General features: G+C 41.6%; 1 long non-coding RNA gene across 1 annotated transcript; it reads right to left on the reverse strand.

The window, feature by feature from the left end:
• Positions 1-423: 423 nt before the first annotated feature.
• LOC122689000 lies at positions 424-3,626 on the reverse strand. The gene is made up of 3 exons (XR_006339643.1): positions 3,454-3,626; positions 1,555-1,557; positions 424-434 (listed from the first exon to the last, which is right to left on the reverse strand). It is a non-coding gene; the product is annotated as an uncharacterized LOC122689000 (long non-coding RNA).
• Between the last annotated feature and the right edge of the window lie 2,520 nt (positions 3,627-6,146).

Genomic DNA, 6,146 nt, shown 5'->3' on the forward strand with positions numbered 1-6,146 from the left:
ATCCCGCTATGATTTACATCAGAGAGTGGTTTGCCTATGTTTTCCTCTAAGAGTTTTATAGTTTCTTATCTTAAATTTAGATCTTTAATCCATTTTGAGTTTATTTTTGTGTATGGTGTTAGAAAGTGTTCTAGTTTCATTCTTTTACAAGTGGTTGACCAGTTTTCCCAGCACCACTTGTTAAAGAGATTGTCTTTTCTCCATTGTATATTCTTGCCTCCTTTGTCAAAGATAAGGTGTCCATAGGTGTGTGGATTTAGCTCTGGGCTTTCTATTTTGTTCCATTGATCAGTGTTTCTGTCTTTGTGCCAGTACCATACTGTCTTGATGACTGTTGCTTTGTAGTATAGCCTGAAGTAAGGCACATTGATTCCGGAGGGTCGCAGCCCGAGATCAGCTCCCCAGAGGAGACACACGGCACACCTGAGATGATGCTCCCTCTGCACACCCAGGATACCGAGTGGCTGGGATGGGGGGGTGATAATATGCACTGCCCCATCTGGGGAGTGTGCACTCACCAAGCATCTGGTTGCCTGAGCTGCTCAGACCTGGGAAGGGCACAAAACACAGTCCCAACCAAGTCTGTGCCTTTGTGGAGTACCCAAGAACCTGAACCTGAGTGGCTTAGATGTGGGAAGTGCACGCAACCCAGGGCCCACCTTAGACAGTTCCCCTGCAGAGCAACCTGGAGCCTGAGCAGTGTAGACTGGGAAAGCACACATGCTATGAGCGAGGTCAAACCCAGTGTGGCCCAGACACTGTGAGCACTCCCCACACATGCCAGTGATATTTGTTTGCAGTGTTCCTCCCTCCCCATAGCACAATTGAACAAGTGAACCTAAATAAATGACCACTTTCGCCCCCTTGTGTCAGGGTGGAAGTTAAATACTGAAGAGACTTGAAAACAGAGGAAGCCAAAATAAACAAAGAAGAGTGAACCACTTTGGAAGTGATTGGTGCAACAGGTTAAAACCCTGTAGTTAGCATTGGCTACATTGGAAGGGACCTAAGGACCTTGAGAAGACGTATAAGCTGGAACAAGGAAATATCTGAAACTGAATTGACCCCACACTGCCCTCAACAGCTCCACAGAAATTCCTAGATATATTTTACTATTATCATTTTTTAATTTTTAAATTAAAAAAAAATTAAGTTCTTTATTACTCCTTTAATTTTCATTTTTAAAACCTACTATTACTTTGCAAACAAAGACCATACTTTTAAAGCAAATTTCGTATATGTATTTTTAATAAATTTTGCAATTTTGTTTTATTTTTTTAATATTATATTCTTGAAAGTATAACTTCTACTCTAGATTTTTAATCTTTGCTTTTTGGTATTTGTTATCAATTCTATACCTTTAAGAATCCAGTCTTCAGTACCCATTTTTACTTAGGAGTGTGATTACTGGCTTGATTGCTATCTTCCCTTTTGACTCTCCTTTTTCTCCCCCAGGTCAAGTCTATCTCCTCCTTCCCCTTTCTCTTCTCTACTTAACTCTGTGAATCTCTTTGTGTGTTCTGGGCTGTGGAGAACACTTAGGGAACTGATCACAGGCTAGATTGGTCTCTCTCCTTTTGACTCCCCCTCCTCTCCTCCTGGTCACTTCTATCTCCTTCCTCCCTCTTCCCTTCTCTATGGAACTCCTTGAACCTCTGTGAGTGTTCCAGACTGTGGAGAGCACATAGGGAATTGATTACTGGCTAGACTGCTCTCTCCCTTTTTGATTCCCCCTCTTCTCCACCTCATCACCTCTATCACCCTCCTCCCTCTTCTCTTCTCCTTGTAACTCTGTGAACACCTCTGGGTGTCCCCCACTGTGGAGAATCTTTTCACCATTAACCTAGATGTTTTATCATCAGTGCTGTATGGATGGGGAAGTCTTGAGGCTACTGTAAGAATAAGACTGAAAGCCTTATTTAAGCAGGCTTAAATCCAAAACTTGAGAACATCAGAAAACTCCTGACTCCAGGGAACATTAACCAACAAGAGCTCATCGAAAAGTCTCCATACCTACACTGAAACCAAGCTCCACCCAAGAGCCAACAAGTTTCAGAGAAAGACATACCGAGCTAATTCTCCAACAATGCAGGAACATAACCCTGAGCACAAAAGTACAGGCGGCCAAAAGTCACACCAAACCCACAGATACCTCAAAACTCACTACTGGACACTTCATTGCACTCCAGAGAGAAGAGATCCAGCTTCACCCACCAGAACACCCATGTAAGCTTCCCTAACCAGGAAACGTTGAGAAACCACTTGTCCAACCCAACCCACATTGAGGAACCTCCACAATAAAGAGGAACCACAAACTTTCAGCATACAGAAAGGCCACACCAAACACAAAAATCTAAACAAAATGAAAAGGCAGAGAAATATTCAGCAGGTAAAGGAACATGATAAAAGCCCACTAAACCAAACAAAAGAGAAGGAGATAGGGAATCTACCTGAAAAATAATTCAGAATGATGATAGTAAAAATGATCCAAAATCTTGAAAACAAACTAAATAGACAAGGATTGAGAAGATGTAAGAAAAGTTTAACAAGGACCTTGAAGAAATAAAGAAGAGTCAACCAATAATGAATAATGCAATAGCTCAGGTCAAAAGCACTCTGGAGGGAACCAAAAGTAGAATAACTGAAGTAGAAGATAGAATAAGTTAGGTGAAAGATAGAATGGTGGAAATAAAAGAAGCAGAGAGGAAAAAAAGAGAAAAGAAATGAGGACAACCTCAGGGACCTCTGGGACAATGCCAAATGCTCCAACATTCGAATCATAGGAGTCCCAGAAGAAGAAAACAAACAACAAAGGCCATGAGAAAATACTTGAGGAGACAATAGTTGAAAACTTCCCTAAAATGGGGAAGGAAATAGCCACCCAAGTTCAAGAAATCCAGAGAGTCCCAAACAGGATAAGCCCAAGGAGAAACACCCCAAGACACATATTAATCAAATTAACAAAGATCAAACACAAAGAACAAATATTAAAAGCAGCAAGGGAAAAACAACAAATAACTCACAAGGGGATCCACATAAGGATAACAGTTGATCTTTCAATAGAAACTCTTCAAGCCAGAAGAGAATGGCAGGACATATTTAAAGTGATGAAAGAGAAAAACCTATAGCCCAGATTACTGTACCCAGCAAGGATCTCATTCAAATATGAAGGAGAAATCAAAATCTTTGCAGAAAAGTAAAAGCTCAGAGAATTCAGCACCACCAATCAGCTGTTCAACAAATCCTAAAGGATCTTCTCTAGGCAGGAAACACAGAAAAGTTTTATAAACTTGAACCCAAAACAACAAAGTAAATGGCAACGGGATCATACTTATCGATAATACCTTAAATGTAAATGGGTTGAATGCCCCAACCAAAAGACAAAGACTGGCTGAATGGATACAAAAACATGGCCCCTATATATATTCTGTCTACAAGAGACCCACCTCAAACCCCAGATATTTAACTGACTGTTGACAAAGCTGAGCTTTCTCCTTTGATGCCTTGTAACCACAGCCAGCTGGAAAGTTTAGGAAGTCTTCTGAGGCTTGAAAACAAGCTTGCTCTGTCTCAGCACAGAGGAGAAATTCATCCACATATTGTAGCCCTATTGCCTCAGGGCTATTAAAATTCCGTAAATGCTGTGACAAACTGCTTGAATAAGTGAGGGCTGTCACAAAACACTTGAGGCAGGACTGTCCACATTAACTGAGAAGCTGGTGGGTAGGAGCTTCAGAGGCAAATAAAAATTGGCTTTCCTCTGCCAATGGTATGGGAAAGAAGGTATCTTTCAAATAAATAATAAAAATATTTGGCTTGTTTGAGAGTTTCAGACAATAGAGTATAATGGTTAGGCACCATGGGATGTAAAGGAACTACAGCCTCATTTATTATTCATAAATCTTGAACTAGTCTCCATTTATCATTGGACTTCTTTACATCCAAAATAGGAGTGTTGCATGGACTGTTATAAGGAATTAATAGTCCTTGTTCCTTTAAGTTCTCAGTAATAGTCTCTAACCCTTCCTTAATCTTGGGTTTTAGTGGATATTGTTTCTGATGTGAGAATAAGTGGGGGACTTTGAGCTTAATAATGACAGGACCAGCATTCTGTGCTTGACCCACAATTTTTCCATCAGCCCCCACTCTAGGATTTATGTTTTGTTCAATCAGTGGGAAAGAGAGGGCTCAATATTAATAAAAACAGAGACTTGGATTTTGCTTAGTAGATCGCTCCCAGAAGGGGTGAGGGAGACTCCAGCACAATCATAAACTCATGTGAAAACAGCACAAGAGTCCCAGCTGCAGCTTAAAGAATGACTGAAATAAAAGCATTTGGTACATCCCGACAGCCCCATCATGGAAGTGGATTGGGAGGAAAGTGGGTCAGGGACTTCAGTAAGCACAAGAATAAGTTCCCTCCATGTCCAAAAGGAAATTGACTGACTGACCCTCCGCACCCCCCCATGGTTATTAATACCTGGGGTTTTTAAGGTGTTATTAGGACTGGAACTTGTGTGTGTGGGGACCCAAGGCATCATCAGTCTTGATTGTCCTGGGAGTCTGACCACTGGGGCCTATACCTATTGGGGCAGTCTCTTCTCCAGTGTGGTCCTTTGCAGACCAGAAAAAGAGCCAGAGGGTTGGACTTTGATGCTCAAGGACAATCTCGCTTGAGATACTCCTCCTTTCCACAATAATAGCAATTCCATTCCTTTTCACCTGGGTTCCTCTGGGCATTTTTTTCTCTTTGAGCTCTTTCAGAGCAGATCTAACAGCCATCACTAGGCCCTCAGCCTGTTCCTTGGTTTTTTGCTGTTTTTGCTTTTCCTCCTCATATTCTCTATCATAACAAACTGTCTGAGTCAGTTGCAACAGTTTATCTAAAGACTGGTTTGGTTGATATGCTTGTTTTTGTAGGTTAAGGAGGATATCTGGAGCCAACTGAGTGAGAAATCTATCTTTTAAGATTACCTATCCCTTTGTGCTTTTGGGAGCAACATCAGTGCAGTTTCAAAGAGGCTGCTGTAGTCTATCTAGGAATTTGCCAGGAGTTTCCTTCTCTCCTTGTTCTATGTCTGCCAATTTAGCATAAAGTCTCAGTGTAGGCTCACCTGTGTCCTTCAAGAACAAATGGGACAAAGTGACTCTGTTCCCATCTTCCCTTAGCCATGTTATAGTTCCAGTCTGGCTCTGTAATGGGGACTGCCTGATTCCCAGTAGGGAGGGTGGCTATCTCTTCTTCCCTCTTTACCAAGCCACTCATTTCCATAGGCAACAGCTTTCCCCAAAACTCAAGTGTTTAAGTCAGGAGTCAGCGTCTTTCCCAGGATGTACATCACATCCTTCCAAGTAAGGTCATAAAACAGAGTAACACACTTAAAACTCTAATATATTTCTCTGGATCCTCCTAATAGTCTCACAGATCTTCCTTAAATTTTTGGACTTTTTGATAAGAAAAGGGCTTATTAACTCTCATAGATTCGTTATTTCTCCAAGTAGGTGCCTTCTGAAGAGGCAACAGCTTGTGTGGCTGCTCTTCAGCCTCTCTGGCTGACCTTTGCACATGGTCCCAGGGATAGATTGGAGAAACCTGCATTTTCTTATCTTCTTGTTTCTCATCCTCCATCTCATCCTCCTCCTCATCCTGTATTTTACCCTTAGTTTTAGTTGTCTGAGATTTCTTTATTTGATTTTCTGAGCAATGAACAGTGTGTTCTGCCAACTACTGAGAATAGATAAAAGAACACCTCAAGGCTGTGAAAACTTTACCAGGCTCCTCTCCCACAACATCCTGAGATAACATCAGCACCAGGGGAGCCATCTCTGGATGAGGTGTCTCTGGGGAAGATATATTGTATCCATAAAACAACTGACATAAGTTTTTTTAAAAAACAAAACAGGTTCCTGAGCAAGATATATTGTTTCATTAACAGAGCTTAAGAAAAACATTCCCATGAGCAAGATACACTCTTGCTGAGCAAATAGCAGCTCGGGGTTTGAAAAAGTTAGTTTCAGACAGTTGCCATAACAACATAGGATTTAAAACAAACCCCTCTGGAGCAAAGGAATGTGGTGGGTGGGGTGGGGGGGGGGGGAGTTTGCCACTTGCCGTTTGCCTTTTTCCCTTTGCTTTCTCCTCCTCC

This window comes from Cervus elaphus, chromosome X (assembly GCF_910594005.1).
Source record: "Cervus elaphus chromosome X, mCerEla1.1, whole genome shotgun sequence".
NCBI lineage: Eukaryota > Metazoa > Chordata > Mammalia > Artiodactyla > Cervidae > Cervus > Cervus elaphus.